Source organism: Aythya ferina (genome assembly GCF_964211825.1).
Source record: "Aythya ferina genome assembly, chromosome: 6".
Lineage (NCBI taxonomy): Eukaryota > Metazoa > Chordata > Aves > Anseriformes > Anatidae > Aythya > Aythya ferina.
This window is the reverse complement of record NC_140303.1, coordinates 4734203-4751304: the sequence shown is the minus strand read 5'-3', so window position 1 is coordinate 4751304 and position 17102 is coordinate 4734203. Positions and strand designations below refer to the sequence as shown.

At 38.3% G+C, this 17102-nt stretch overlaps 1 protein-coding gene and 1 long non-coding RNA gene across 2 annotated transcripts in view; one reads left to right on the top strand and one right to left on the bottom strand.

The window, feature by feature from the left end:
- The window catches only part of LOC311438552 (uncharacterized protein), a gene marked incomplete at its 5' end in the record, with an annotated part of 410467 nt that overhangs the window by 215132 nt on the left and 178233 nt on the right, over window positions 1-17102 (top strand). The gene's annotated exons all lie outside the window — the stretch shown is intronic.
- LOC311438750 lies at window positions 7383-11756 on the bottom strand. Its single transcript, XR_014694283.1, has 3 exons — window positions 11531-11756; window positions 10525-10717; window positions 7383-7573 (listed from the first exon to the last, which is right to left on the bottom strand). It is a non-coding gene; the product is annotated as an uncharacterized lncRNA (long non-coding RNA).

Genomic DNA, 17102 nt, shown 5'->3' with positions numbered 1-17102 from the left:
GAGGTGTTTGGTGCTACAGTCCACTGTCTCTCACACACAGACATGATTTGTGTCATTTACTATATGCATTTTGCATTAATAGTCCTCTAATTGTTCATGCTTGGGGCAAGGACTGTCGTGGTACTCATAGGTACTGCTACAGAGCAAATAAATCACTGAAATTGTCTTTGCTCCATATTCCACACATTTTAAATATATTTTGCCTCCAGTCCCTAATTTTGGCAGATACTTTTTTCATTATTTTAGGTTGATTACATTAGGGATTTGGTAGTGATTTGAAATGGTCAACAGTTGTGAGTACCTTCTTATATGAAAAATTACATTTTGGAACTTAATTAGCATCATAATGTGATATATATTTAAATTAATGTCTACCTTCTTAAAGAGGTGTCTTGGGGTGGGGGTGGGGGGGGGATTTTTTCTGAAATTAGACCTGAAAATGAAATGAATGACTAAAATAAGGGACAAGTAAGAAGTTATTGCTAGGTTGATTTTTTTTTTTTTTTTTCCAGAAGTTCCTCTGGGCTGTATCCCAAATCGTTTCAGTCTCATTTGAAAGGGCATGTAAATTGAAAAATGACAGTGTTTGCTTTATTTATTTTATTATTTTAGGAGGTCAATGTTTTGGTCTTGGCTTTGGCAATACTTTCCTGAATGATAGTGGGTAAAAGCAAGTACCTGTCCAAAGTGGCAGAGCTGCCCCTGCTGTCATCTGGTAGCAGCTAGTAAATTCCTACAAATGTTAGAAATATTCTGCTAATTCATCCCAACTAGGGAGCTGATTGATTATAGATTAGTTTGTAAATACTCTTTGGAATGTGTAGTACAATGATTAAGCCAGAAACCATCTCTGTGATTTAGCCACCCAGCACAAATTACAACCTTATTTGTTGATTGAGTACTGGAATTCAGAGCTAATATTAACATTAATATTGGTCAGTTTAATTTATATCAACATTGATTTAGACCATGGTAGTAGCTTGAATATTGTACAAATTCATTTATTAAGTCAATATTTAGAGTAAGAAGGCAATCTCCAAAACCTGTAAATGTCCAATTATTTAATATTTATACCTATAGCCTAAAATGAAGTCAGTTTTGCATCTTCCAAAATTATGAAATAGATTGCTTTCATGCAGAGGCTGCACGAACCAAATATAAGCCTGCAAAAACTTTATGTTGTGATAATAAAACTCTTACTCTGTAAAACTAGTATTATAAAGTGCTGACACAAGCCTAACTATAGAGATACAAATGGCAACACTATAATAATCATTCTTGTTCAATTTCCCACCCAATGGATGCAGCAGGGAGTTGAAGCGGTGCCTTTTCAGACCTGTGAATCTCCTGTCAGGATAATTTCATATGCTGATGTATGTGTCTCATACAGGATTATATTACGTTAGGATCACACTTGTATTTTGAAACCCCTGAAGCATGCAATGCTAAAGTGGACCAAAACAGTTTCCAGTCTTTATCTCCCACATCAGATTGTATTCCCATGAGAGGCAGAGCTCTGCTCTCTGCCCTTTTCAGTACATGTTTACCAGCTTGAGTCTTTTCTTCAAAATCATTTTATTCCAGACAGTTTAAGATTCCTTTTAAGGTTGATTGTGATTTTCTCCTCCCACTTTCCTTCTTGAGTGAAATTATATATTCATTAATCAGTCTATTTTTGTTTTAAATCCATTCCTTCAAAGACTGGGCTATCTGAGGGCAACCCTTTCTCAGAAATTATAGGCTATCTCTTGCATGAAACAATCATTTAAATGATGCCTCTGTAATCTCTGTTCCTAGTCAATTTTAGAGACGATGGCAGACAGAGCTATTATCAGTATAACTGACTTGGAGAAATAAAGGGAAATGCAGATGTTGTCTTGTTGACAATTTTATGAGTAAGCTGAGTGCAGGCAGTAAGAGCTGATCATTGATATGGGCAAGATTTGGCGAGTGGCCAGGATGGAAGTGTGACAAATACAAAATTTGCAATGCTTTTTAAGGAAAATGTTTCTGTCCTCCTTCTTGCTCCTTCTTGAAGGATTTCTTCATGGTGCTGGAAGAGATCTGGAGCCAGAGGTCCCCCTCTGTAGCCACTGGCAGTGACAAAGGGACTGGCCAAAAGCAGTCACTGTACACACAAATAAGTGCACTTACAAGAGAAGGTAGCCCAATTATCACAGCATATGGAGTATTAGATGGGACAGGCTGGCTGCTGTCTTTTTCCTCACACATGTTTTAGCAGTTGCAGACCATTCTCTTGTTTTAAATGACGCAAGACCATGCCAGCAAATAATCTCAGTTGCTATAATAATCTTTAGGCCAGTCATTAAAGACCCATATTTACCAAGTGCAGCTAAAGTTCAACAATAATGGAAGATGGCAAGATGGAAGGCAATCGGTTTTGTCATTTTTGAGAGAACAGATTGAGTGACTGAGGTCATTTTAAGCTACTCATACTTACAGCTGATAACATTGCCATCTGATAGCACTTTCATTCTGAAAAAGAGGTCTAGGAAAACAAGTCTGTTCCTAAGCAGCATGTTTTAATTTTTGTGGCCACTGCTATTTTCACAGTTGTTCAATATTTTTGAAGAACTGTATTGATTTCTTTGGGGAGGGGAGGAAAAAATGCTTGAAAAACACTCTCTGTTCTTTGTGGTAGGTTCCTCCCTGTATCTATTGGGTTAGACAATCCACCAGTGACAAATAATTTGCCATCTGCATAACTGTATCACCAGATTCTGAGCCCCATTTTGAATAGGCTCATTTTCGGTTTTAGAAAATAAGAATTGCTGAGACAAGTTGCTTAGAAGAAATTATTGTTTCATTCTCTTTTTAGTGAATTCACATTAGATAAATGATGAATAATACAAGTTAAAAGAGTGTCTGCCTCTTTATGTTCGCATGAGGATTTTTTTTTTTTTTTTGAGAACTTGGCACAGCAGACTAAACACAGTGAAAACGTGGATGGCCACATGCTCTGAGCACAAGAAAAGCAGTTTGTTTGTTTTTTCTTAAATGAAAGACAAATAAACAAAACTACCTGCTGGTCAAACATATTTTAGAGAGCTTTTCTACAGTGTGAATTATCATGACTAGTTACTGTTTAGAAGATCATTGTTATTTGATAAAGTAAAGAGGGTAACTCAGCAACTGTAACTCACCTGGGTTCTATGGCACACACACACCAAAAAAAAAAAAAAAAAAAAAAAAAAAAGGATGATTTTTACTTTTTTACTTATTTTTCCTTTGCTTTTGGAGACTGGATAGCTTAGCAGAGGTTCATGACTGCTGTTAGTTGTATAAGCATTTGGGTATACCCATCTGGGAATACAAAGATAGGAAATCTAGGGCTTCTAACAATGCAGGTCCTCTTCTGCTGCAGTCTTTCCCCCAGCTCTACCCCTGGTGAAAGTAAGAAAAATAGACCAATTACATTCCTAATGTTGCATCACTAGGTGATTCACACAGTGATGAATCCTTGCCTGACACGTTAAAGCAGGCTTAAGGCATGATGAGAGAGTTATGAAATCATTTTAATGGAAATGTTCTTTAATGAGTCTGTTTCTTGTCCTCTATTCTGAAACTCTCTAATAAACAACATTTCAAACAACTCTTTAATGTCACCTGTGGAGAAGTACCCAGATGTAAAATGCATCTCTTTTCCTATTCTTTTTGATACGTATTTCTGGTGACTTTTTCAGAGTAAGTGAAAAGCAACAATGGGAGAGTTTATGTGAAGGATTATGGTTTTGGTTTGTATTGTTTTGTTTTTTGTCTGGCTAATTGCAGAATTTATTGGACTCTGGTTTCTTAATTGTTTTAGTTAAATTCTTATTTTAGTTATGCTAAGAGTTAACATGTGTAATTCTCCAGTCTATGGGTGCCTTATGAATATAAATGCATTGTTATTGACACTGCTTACCATAACCAAATATCTTTCTCACATTGTTTGATTACTGGGAATCAATTGAGGGGAAAAAAAAAAAAAAAAAAAAAAAAAAAAAAGTTTTAATGTTAAAATATGTTGGGTATATCCCAGAAAGTGTGCTGAAACTCAGGAGGAAGGAGCAGATTTGTTTATTTTAGGTATGAATGTCCTTATAGACCAAACAAGGGTGAATATCTGTGTAACCATCATAGACTGCATCTAATTGACATGGTGCAGTGCAACAAGGAACATGAAAATTCTCTGCATTAAAAATATTTCTGCTGGCTGTTGAGGCTTTTCCCTACCAAGTAATTGCAGTATGTTATTGCATACTGAGATCTGAGTTTGCAACATTTCATGTCCACTGCATAATGCTCAGTGCAGGCTACAGCAACTGCATTGACCTCTAGTGGATTAATGCCTAAGAGATATTGGTACAGTATCTTTAATGCTTTTATAGAAATCTGGACTTGGTGCCATGGGTGAGAGCCGTATCACTGAGATCAGTAGGATTAATTATGAATTTGAAATTAGCTGTGTGTTGATGTGCAACATCGAACTGGGACATTCACAGGGCAAGAAAGCAAGAGCACCAGCATCATGGGGAGGGAAGAACATTGGATATTGTCTCTTGGAGGACTCTATGATAATGCCCAAGAGTGCTCAGGTTCAGTTCCCAAGGTGTCTGCAGTGAAGCATCCCTAAAGCTGAAGCGTTAACTAATGCAGTTTGGGGCAGAAAAGGCACCTGGAGCTATCCTCAAGGCTGGAAGTGATGTATAACTGTGAACCCTGGCTTGCTCACTTCTATTTCAGAGATTTGTATTTAACCACTGCTGGTATTTGGAGAAGTGTGAGGTTAAGTAAAATTAAACAACCTGAATTCCATGTCAGTGTCCTTTTAGTCCACTATTATCACTTGTTTTTAAATATAATCTCTGAGCACTACTTATTTCACAAAAATGCAGTTAATTTCCCAAAATAACAGTATATGACTTTCAGGTACTTCTGAATACACAGTATTTCAGAAAATGAAAGAAGCCATATTTCCAGCATGCATTCCTAAGCAGTGGGATGCTCTTCATTCACATGGGTATGACTGAAAGCACAGTCCTTCTAGTTCAATAATAGCCCATTTCTCATGCTCACAAATTGTAGTGGTTTCAGTGTCCACACACAAGTGCAAATCCAGCACCCTTCCAGATTGTCAGGGTTTTCCCATTCACCTCCATGTATGCTGAGACTCTGTGACACATGTTGGATGCAACAAGATCACAATTCTTAGAGTGGAAAATGAAGCTTCGGGATACCTGAAATTTTAAGTCAGGATAAGAGACTAGCCATTTAACTCCCTTATTTTATGAAATATTCCCCCAAAATATTGCCTAATACATTACAGCTACTCAAAATATAATATATCTTAGGATGGCTGTTAAGTGGTCAATTGATAAAATAATTATTTTAATTTTTATTAATGCCTGAAAGAATGGTATTATTTGCAAAGACTGCCACGTAAAAAGCAAATTGACAAGTAAAACCTTGATAAGTTTTGCAAAGTAAGCAAGTATTAAAATGTTTGCTAGTGGTGCAATGAGTGTCTGCAAGGATGACAGGATACTATTTCTGGTGAAGTTAACACTTTCTGTCAATAGCACAGAGTAAATTTCAACATAGCGTAATCAATTGTTTTAATTCGAATAAATCACATTTACTCTTAATACTTGTCACCAAAACAATAATAATAATAAAGGCTTTATGTCAAACAATACATACCATTTAACCTAAAATAACATTTTGTGATGATTTTTCTCCCTGATCTATTTAGGGATCCAAAGTTTGAAGTTTAAAAAGAAAAAAAAAAAAAAAGACTTCAGCTGCAGCAATTCTAACTTGAACCAGTATGCCTAAAAGCATGCATTTTAACTGTATTTTCAAATAGGTAACTGAGTATGTAACTACAAGATACTTCCCTCGCAGGTTGTGGATAGGTGACAAAAGAACTTCAAGATCTCTTTTCTGCATGAGTTCAGATTCCCAGAGGAAAAAAGACTTTGTTCTGTGCATTTCTGCCAGCTGACACACAAAAAGACTAACAACTTGTCTTTTGCTCCATGGAAATCTAACTGTGATATGTTAATGGCCTTCATTAGATGTGTCACCTAACAGTCCCAAGCCTCTTCATGTGCTCAGTGTCCTCCCCACCCAACGAAATGTTTTATCACTCCTCTAATGATGTGAAGGGAGGCACGGACCGTTAGCAGCAGCACCCGAGATGTCTGCAGGGGGATGATGAAATGTACTGTCATCTCCCAGGTCCTGTGCAGCCATCATAAGCAATGGTATTCCTGGTTTCCTCAAATCACGTTTTGTGATAACTCTATAAATGTGTGTGAATAGCCTGCTTTCATGCTTGAACTCGGTTACGTGATTAATGCTTAATGAGTTCATTATCCTATTTAATGTTTCATGGATAATTTGTGACTATTTAAAAATAAACATGTATATTCAAGATCTGAATTAATGAGGAGAAAAAAGCAAGTACTGAAATACGTATTGATAGGATAGGTAATTGCTTAGAACGGAAAAAAATCCACTTCTCCTCTCCCACATGAAATCCAAATGTATAAATAGGTCAGTAGATACATGCACGTAAACACACACATGTTTTTGTTAGCTACCTTTATGTCCTTCCACAAAAAGTATCAGGATGGCTCTTCGTGCTACCAGTAAACTGTGGATTCAAAAGAGATTTGTCACCTCTTTTCTGAAATACCAAGAACTAACTAGCTGGTTAAGCTTTAGGTATTCTCGGCTTGAGCATTTTGATCCTTTTCTCACATATGTGTATAGGGAAATAGAGTAGAACTGGATTTTAGAAGTAGAAATGGATTTCATTTGCATATATTTTGTTGGACGACTCAGAAGGGATGGATCCTGCTCGTAGGGAGGGCTGCTTTGGGTGAAAAAAATAAGGGTTTCTGAAATGTATCTGCATTGCTTTCAAGGTATTCCCTAGCACGGTTTTTGTCTCTGCCACTACCGCTTTCTTTCCTGCTACTGTGTTGTTTCTTTTGCTGTCCTTTTTTCCTTGAAGGTGATGAGATCTACAGCACATGGGACATAACTGATAACATTATCTCCTAGTAGACATCACATGCCAGGTAAAGAGATTTGTATTTAGCATACAGCACCTGAAATGAATATATGTTCAGCCTCCACTTGACAATATCCTTTAGATTACAGTGTCTTGACTTGCTTAATGTGGTGCTATGCTAGATGAGACTTGCGAATCAGAAACAGTTATAAGATGTTTGTGTCTAAATCAAAAACAATATTCACCCTAGAATGAAATTCCAGTCCCCCACAGAAGCCAAGGAAATTTTGCCTTCAACTTTCCTGTGCCCAGAATTTCAATCAGAGTTGTTACAAGAAAAACAATTGAATAGCTTTGGTGGTTATCATTTCAGTCAGAATCTCCTGCATTTTTATTAAATTAGCAGTCAATAACAATAACTTCTGAGAGTGTTAGAGGACAACAGAAGAACAAAGAAGAAAAGGAAACCTTGAAAGGTAGATGTTTTGCTTAGGCACGCACATGCTAGTCTTTGACAGTGGATGTAGTTCCATCCCCATCTGTGGGAACCTGAAAAGGAACAAACAATTAGTCTGTTATAATCTGTATCAAAGCAAAATTAATACTGCCCCTTGGGGTTACATATGTCTGGGCAGTTTGTGATAGTGAGAACTTATTGGAAGTACACTCTGGAGTCTGCCCAGGAATAGATTAGTCCATTATAGAGATAGACAAAGGCATCCTTATCATCCTGCTCTAGCGGTGCAACATGGCTTATGGTCTGTGGAACTGTGGTTTTGTGAGGCTGGAATAAAAAAAAAAAGAATAGACCACATGTCTGTGGTGAATGGCCATGTTAGTGTGGAGCAGTAAAAGCAGGAAAAGGAACCATATTTAAAAAGGATTTTGTTCCAACAATTTTGAATGCTGTTTTGTACTCCATAGAAAGCAGTATCAAAACTATGAGTTTATCTTTTCACTTGAGATAGTTTTGCTAAGCCAGAACAGATATTGGAGTCTAGTTCATGCATCATGAAGAGAATTACTAAGTTCTGAAAACACGGGAGACAGAAATAGTGTTTATTAAACTTGCACGTTAAGTTTGCAGTTACAGGCTCCAAAACATAGCAATAATATAAATACCTATTTTCAACAAATGAATCCAATAACGCTGCAAAAGAAGGGCACAAGTTTCAGAGTCAAGTTTCAGATAAAATATTTCTGGTTTTCTCATTACTACTTTAAAGGGCAGGCCAAATATGGTTTATCATATTTTCTATTTCTATTTATTTTATCAAGGAGAAGATGCCACAGAATTGCTACCTAATGCTCTGTCATCAACAGAACATTACTGGAAGGGGTTTTACAGAAGGAAGTAGAAATCAAATGATATTGATGAAGTGCATGTCATGAGGCAAACAAATCACAAATAGAGGAATTCAGGGGAACAACTAGTTTTCAAGTATTTTAAGCTCCATCATGATATGTACTAAATTACTCAAGTATCACACCTATGGAAAGGGTGGAAGTGAACAAATCCAAAAATAATGTTTTTCTTCAGAACTCTGGTTATGTTTACAACTGAAACATATGCCTCTCTAACAAAACTAAGCTAAAACCTTTCATATAATTGTAATGAGTTTCAACTGGAATTGCAGGAAAGTTATATCATCTTACAGCTACGGTATAAAATCATAGGAAGGAGTGAACATTTAAACTAGATTTATCCCCTGTGGAGGACTTCATACGGAAATTAGAAGATGATCAGATCTCTGAATGGTAATTTAATAGCTAATTTAAAATCTTCTCTTGCTTAAATTGTAAAGAAACCACAAGATACGTAGTTAATATTACACAATGCATACTATAGCACAGGCATATGTTAGTGAGGAAAGGACTCCAAAACCACAGTTTGAGTTTCATATTAATTTGCATATATGAGATTACCTAAAATGTCAGGTGCTTTTAATCACATTTTAAGCCACCAATTAACACAAAAACAACCTACTGTTCTGACTTTAGGCAGATTCTACCTAATCCCAATAAACCACTCTGGGAAGTAATTCCTCATTCAACATCCAGTCCATTAAATTCACCTGCAAATAAATGAGTGTTGCACCACAGCCAGAAACTCAGTAAATTTATCCAGTTTTGGGACTGAAAATTCTCTGCCTTCACCTCTCTCTCTTTAATGTTGAAGGCTGTAGCTTTAATGCCTCCACTAATCTCAAATGCAGTGAGAGCTAAGCCCTGATCACTTGAGCAGGCTAGCATCAAGCCACCAGTGGGTCTGCACAAACATTGGTACCTCACGCTCAAGCCCAAACTGTCTTCTACATTTTTATCTCTGTTATTACCTTTAGGGGCTTTTTATATATTTCCTTTTATTATAATATTCCCCATGCAGAGAAGTCAAGGAAATCAGAACTATTAAGCTGATTGCACTAAGCACAATAGAATTAAATAACACAGCATCAAAATCATGCAGAAAGATTGCACTGAACAGTGCTCTACGCTACATTCAAAAAATAATTTCATATTAATTAATCACTGGTCATTTTTTACACTGACTTCTCAAGACTTTAAGATGCTGTTGTAAGATTTGGAGATGGTTTTGATTGCTTAGCCACACAGGAAGAATAGACTTTGTTAATGCATTGTGAAGCACAGCTCCACTCTGTCCCCTGGCCAGCTGGATGAGCTCCAAAGGGACTTGTCCCTTCTGTGAATTTCTTACAGTGAACCTTGATGTCCTGTGAGTTTCTGTCTCTCTATTTAGCTCTCCTTTTCATTTGGACAGCTGAGAAGGAACGAAGTATATTCTCATTCCAGCACAGAAGAAAGAAAAAAAACAAAAACAAAAACAAAAACAAAAACAAAAACAAAAACAACCACCAAAAAAAAAAAAAAGAGTCAGCTTCATTTCTTTTCCAGCAAAATAAGCCTAAAACACTCCTGGATTTCCCCACAGGGAAAGCTTCTGACTGATATGTTGAGTTAAGACAACTTGAAGCTCTTCCAGCTGTCACAGCACAGAAAAAGTACAGGTTTGTCTACCGAAAGCCAGAAGGTTATTCTGTCACTGCCTCTGAATGAGCATGTCGGGGATAGTTTCCTGATTAATTCAATCCAGTTGTTTCTGAGATGGTTTCACTGAAAATAACTGACTGATATTTATGCACTGACCCTCTGCTTCTGTGATTTGGACATAAATGTTTCAGAAACAAGGAACTTTGAACCACCTTGGAGCTACATCTCTAGCAGGGGCATCGGTGGGGCAGGCTGGGGCTTCTTTCTGATAGCCAGAAACCCTGGGCCCCTGGCCAGGGAGCATGGATCCATCTCATCCAAAAGGGGGAAAAGCCCCTGGAGCAGGTGGCACAACAGCTCCTGGTGCTGGTGGGATCAGGCATGCTTATCTTTCAGGATGGTGTAATATAGCAATCTGCATAAAAGAGAACAGGACCACGTCTTTATGTCAAGGAGTTGATCCAAAGTCCTCAGAAGGGAAAGAAGAGCACCTGAAGGCTATCAGGAATTTTCAGTCAACTCCGAGGTGTGAAGAACAGCTGTCTCTTGCATTCTACTCCTGATGGTGTCCATTTTCCTTATCAAAGAGGACCACCACCTGACATGTGGCTACCTCCAGGAACCTTCTCACCCCCTTCAGCAGGGGTTTCTTTTTTTAAGAACAGCCTCTTCTGTATCTTCATACTGTAAGGTAAAAATATTTGGAATCAGAATAGCTTTTGGAGTCAGATTCAACTTCTAGCCTAGACAGGTGAAAAATTGCCTATTCTACTGGGTTTTGAGTAAAAGTTAGGGTTTTACTTAAACAATGAAAGGTATGGAAATTCTGTTTTCTTCCATAAAAAAGAAAAAAGCTTTTACTTAAAAATGGTAAACCAGTATTTTAGAAAATACCAAGGTAGCCGCTATTTTTGATAAAAGAAACATAGAACCAAAGTAACTTCCTCTAGGAAAAAGTCTTAATTTCATGGAGCTTTATAAGTTCAAAAAGGTGTTCAAACAGCATGCAGTATGCACTACCTAATTATAGTGGCCTACCAATAAGAAACATAGAGAAGAAATGCCTTTAATTTCTTATATAAAGCATATCTCTCACCATTTTAAGGGGGCAATTTCTCAATTGCAGCTGAAATCTAAAATTATCAGTTTGATCAATGGTCTAGGTAGATGAAAATCTGGTCAACCCATTAAATAAGAAAGTTAATAAGAAGAGAGAACCATCTCACAGTTCATGAAATAGTACAGCAAAGTATAATTTTTCAAGTCTTAGTAATTATGTTGGCTATCACACCATTACTGATATAATGTGAAGCTAATAAGCCAAGTAATTAGAATGCACTAGGTCAGAGTTTTCACCTTAATATGTGAAGGGTAAATGAGGATGAGGCATTATAATATTTAGCATATGGTTAAAACAGTACAAAAGCAATACAACTGAAAGGTTACTTTTTAGAGGGAAAATGTTCATCAAGTTGAAAGTTGTTTGTATTGACTTACATGCTGGGTCCAATGAAGGTCATTATGGGGATTTAATCACATTACAAATGCATCAGAGATGTTGGAGTTTCTTGTATGTGAACAACTTGCTGCATTGTTGTTCTCTGAACTGAACTGCATTTCTTTCTCACAAGCCACTGGCAAATCAAATGCAGGACTACACGAGACTTCCTAGTAGGAAGCCCCAGATCAGTCTGTACCTTAGAAAAGGAAGTGTGATGTTCCTGAAAAGTGTGGGGGGAAACACTTCCTTTTGCTATGTTTCTGTTCACAGCATCACCAGACCAAATTCTGTTGTTTTATGTTTGCACTATCAGACTCTTTCAAAACAAATCTGAGTACAGAGAAATTAAGCTCTGCTTGCTACTTTCATTATGGGGCAGAGCGATGCCCTGTGTGTGACTGTGATGCACAAGGCTGCCAGTTGTGTTGCCATGCAAAAGATTTGTAACCTTTGCTCGATTCCACCTTGTAATAAAGCCTCTCTTTTTGATTCCCATTTGTCAGTATCAAAAAAAAAAAAAAAAAACGGGGATCATGAAATTGGTCTGCAACAAATGAGTGGAAAAATGCACAGGCTGAATGAAAGAAGTCAATGGGAGAAGTCATTTGAATTCTTATGGCAAAGCAGCAAGAAAAAGACTGCCTCCCAGAAGGTTTTGAATTCAAAAGGTGCCTTTGAGGTTTTAGAATCTCTTCAGCTTGCATGTTGTAAGCGATACCAAACACTAAAAACATTAAGAGCTCTGAGGAATGCATATTCCTACGCTTTGCTGAGCAGCATTACTTTAAAGGGCAGTTACGTAAAGTTCTGAAAATCACTTCAGAAACTGAAAAGGAAGATAACTCTGATGGGACAGAGCCTACAGGATGCTTGATCAACACTGAAAATGTAGGCATTGTCATACGTGTGAGGTAATTGTCTCTATCTGAGAATCTGATCTTGATGAGAACAGGAGTGGAAGGCTCCCTTCACCCCACATCCGTGTTTCAGATGATTGTGTATGAAAGGACCATTTAGGGAATAAGTTTATCATTTACAGGGAAATGATTTTAACAAATGTCCTTCAGATGCAGTCGTATAAGAAATAACTTTTTAGATGGAAATTGGAACATGCCCAGCAAACAAATCATGATAAGTCAAATCAACCACTCTAACTTCACTTTCTAAGGAACTAAAACAAAATGTAACTCTAAGGTGGGCATGATGTTTATGATGTGTATAAAATTTAATGAAAAAACAGACTGTTCTAATGTTAACGTGTTTTATAGACAAAAATTATTTTATTTAAATTTTAGCTACATTACCACTTTAGATAAAAAGCTGTGGATAGAAATGCGGACTGAGTCGTTGACATCAACTTCATTCATAGGGCTTTTACATAGCTGTTAGCTAGAAAGCATTTAGTGAGTAGGTCCTGACCTGACTTCTATGGCTTCCACTACATTGACTTTCTTGAAGCAGGAGTGGGTGCTGGAAGAGGTGAGAAGTCATAGTTTTCCAAACCTCAAAGGAAAAAAAAATAAAGAAAAGGAGCTGTCTTCTTACAGCAGCACCACTACCATCCTCAATAACTGTTTGCTCACAGCCTGCCCAAGAGCAGAGGTTGAATGAGCAGTGCAAGGAATGAGCACAACAAAGGGAAACCTCCACCTGCGTCCCAGCAGATTTGGGTGACAGCGGTGGAAGAGGAGGTCTTGCAGCAAGTTCTGTGCCTCACCAGTGATCTGTATGGGAATGTCCCATGGTCCCAATCAAATTCCTCGGTGACCTTTAGGAACCACTTGGTCAAGAACTGATGTATGGGAAGCTGCTCACCAAAGCAAGTCTTCTTGGCACCAACAGTTTTTGCTTCTACTTGTTTAGATCCTGCTAAATAAAATGTCAGTGAAGTGAATATAAATGAGCATAAAAATAACTTATCATTGCCAGACTATACACTCAAATTATAGTTCCTCAATAATTGCTTGACTGATGCGTCTAAGCATGTATCTTTCATATCCATGCTAATTAATGAGTTGGCACCTCAAGAGATTCAAAAATATGCCTTTTCCTTCACTGGAAATGATGTGTAAGACTCCAGAGTATTTCCATGTAAAATTCCATCTAATATTTATATTTCATTAAAATATACTTCTTTTTTTTTTTTTAACACTTTGGCACAGTAGCTATTATTTAACTCCTACAGGTTTTAACTATGTTCACACAAGGGTATGAATAATTCAAAACATGATTTATGCAGTTCATTTCACTATTGTTTTTTCTGTTGCATGCGCTGTCCACGAACTGAGCACAGACTTCTCAGGTGCACTTCTTCCCAAGCACAAGTTTCACATCTCTCCACTGAGCAGTGCAAGAGACTAAAGGAACTTCAGAAAGGAGTTGAACTTTCGTTGCTAATCACTTCAGGAGATAACACGGGCTCAGGCTTCTGAGTGATGGAGATCAGCGAGCTTCTGTCTTCCTATTGCCTCTCTAAAGGGCTTTGTGATAAGATGCTCAGACATCCATTTCCTTTTTTTCCCTCTCAGATGCTTCAAGCTGATAATGGACTGAAAAGTGCTCAGATTTCATCTATTCATCCGCCCCTGTCCCCCTGCTGCCCCGCACCCCATGTATATCAATGAGGAAAAGCAACAGGAAGTATGATACTGAAGCCACTGTAAACCTTGTCCTTCTACTCCAGAGTAAAGTTAATTTGCATCAAATTACAAGTCTGTCATAGTTGCAGGAGTGAATGTCACTAGAAGACATGCATTGTCAGTTTTTATTTCATCATGCACTGAAACCTGGAGGCAATTATTCATGTTTAATATCTGAACTTTAAATAGCTTTAAAGATGTTGAAGCAAATGTCCACTTAAAAATAAAAGTGGGAATAAAGTTTAAAGTTCTAGTAGGTTTCAGGAGCTAAGATAAGGGGAAATATCACTTAGTAAAGACTTGCTATAAACTGGAAAAGTAGTTTTTTGTTTCAAACCTCTTCAGGTTTTCAGCAGAGCTCTGCTTTGTTTGATGCTTTGGTAGAATTGCAATCAGTGCCTAAGCCACAGAAAAGACTGCTGCCTAAATCATGAAGGCATATGTTGCCTTTAGACAATAAATGATTGTTATTGCCCAGTTTAATTTTAAAGGAGATGAGCAATGGATGACTGGGAAAAAAAAAAAAAAAAAGTGGCTCTTGGATCTCCTTTACTGCATAAACATAAAAAGTAGTTTTGAAAAAATCGAATGTTGCAAGTCTCCAGTGGAAGAAATTCAGATCTACAAGTATTGCTTTCCTTTCTGATTAACTGTGGCAGGGACAGAGCTCTAGAGAGGAGCAAGAGCTCACCGCCCAGCAGTTGAAGGCACGCTGTGCTAATGCTGCTCTGAATCCCTCGAGTCTGCAGAAACAGAGAAGAAATCTCCTAGGACAAGCCTTTCTTCAGGTATTGAAAAGGTTCTTTATTTCAAGTCCTAAAGAAAACCCAGAAGAACAGAAGCTGCAGCAAAGTGAAGAGCTGTTTAAAGCACTGCCTGTACGGTTTCTGTGACACTTTGGTCTCACTGCTTTTGGTGCGTCTTTGTGGTTGGGAGCAGGGATACTGCCAGCCCTCACGATGTCACTTTTGCTCTGGGACCTGCATCAACGATAAGGGTACAGAACAGCTCAGGATGGAACTGGCTCTTACCTGGTCTGGAAATCACCGAAGTAAATGTTCCCGCATTACAAATAAGCACCAAAGCCTGCTGGAATCAATGGAGAGAAGTCTTATTGCTGCTACTAATTTTTATTTAAAATTTTATTACTGCAGTTCAGATGAAAGCTAGATGCTTGGCATATGCAGGCCATAAACCCCTGACAGCTGACTGTCAGCCAAGGCTAAAACATGACTTTATAAGTGACAGGTGGGGAGAGGCTTACAGAACTTGACCTGCCTTAAGCGCATCAGCATGTGACACCAGCCCCAGGTTAATAAATATTCTTTACTGTGAGCATGTGCAGAGGGGCTGCTCGAGTATAAGGAGTTGCCATATGGCGTAGCCAGTGCACCTGTGGTGCTGCAAAGAATGATGGATCGTGTGCTCTCACAGTTACATGGTGTCATCAGTTATTTGGGTGAGAGTGGGAGAGACCACATGTAAGCTAGGTAGTGTGTCTTCTCAAAACCTTTGAAATAATACAAGATTGGACTGCAACGTGCTTGTAGGAAGAGATGATGCTAATGTGTATCAGGTGGGTGGAGGTGCGCAGGAAGATTTAACGTGCTTCGTGCTATTTCCATCCCTGCAAATCCATGTCTGGAGATGTTCTAGAATACTTCAGAGCTGAGGTCAGTTTTGGCAATGCTGTATTATTACAGGCAACTCCAAATTTCTCACCTCAGAGAGCTAAAAGGCAGGAAAGACTGTAGCATAAATTTAAACTGACCAAGAAAAGAGGTCTTCCAGGAGAATTTAATTCCACCACATTTTTGAAGTAGTTGAAAAATGAGGTCTCATACAGCAGATGCAGCACTAGGCATTTGGCGCAGGATGGTGTGCACGCCGGGGCAGCTCACTGGCCATGGTTGCAAGCTGGCTGCTGGCCAGTGAACAAATTGCTTTGTGGGTGGGCAAAAGGCAGCTTTTGTGGTCCTTGTTTTTAGCAGGCTGGCATTCATGCAGAAAGCAGCTAAAGGCAAACAGGGAGTAGAGTACTCCATGTCATGGCCCTAACTGTGGCGGTGGCCTTCCCCAGTGTTGCAATCAACGCTGGGCTGGTCTTCGGCCCTGAGTGTCAGGCAGTGCCCTGGATAGAAAACTGATCTTGCAGTGCATGTGCCAAATAATCCTGCCACTGAGATTGCTGAAGCAGAATGAAGTATTTCTGGTGGAGAGAAGCTCTGTGTTGGAGGAGCTCCTGGGAGCAGTCTTCTCTCTGCCTTCCTGGGAAACTGTGCTCCAAAGTGAAATTGCTGGGCTTAGCTGTGAGATGTCAAAAGCAGTTAGTTAGTTGGTGTGCATCAGCAAATAAGTGGACATTACTTTAGGAAAAAAAAAAGAAAAAAAAAGAGGAACTTGTACTACTGACTGCATTTTAATAGTTCACTACTGTCTTGTTGGTTTAGACCACACGAGCTATGTGAAACACTCCAGTACCATGAGTTCAAATATCATTCCCCTGTCAAAGCACAGATTTATGGCATTTTTATTCTTACAGCATGCTCTCTCCTGGATAAGGCATTTTGCAGGATGAGTAGCAAAATCTGCCTCTTTCTTTGTTTTCCCTTGACCAGAATACACAAGAGAAAGAAATGGAAAACAACACAGAGTAAAAGACCTGTAAAAATAGATCCTGCTTAGTATGGGGAGCATTCGTGTGAAATTACAGAGAGGGAGAAACTGAACTAGCAGTATTGTCAGGTAGAATGGCTCTATAATTCAAGGAAAATGTGGGTGAAGTAAGTACAAAATAAAGGTTCAGCAAATAGAAAGAACAGGCAACAGTAACATAGGTGGGTGACAGCAAGCCTGAGCCTACACTGCTGACGATAATCTGAGAAGAAAGGAGGGCATTTCCTGCAAATCAGGAAATATTTCCTGCTGG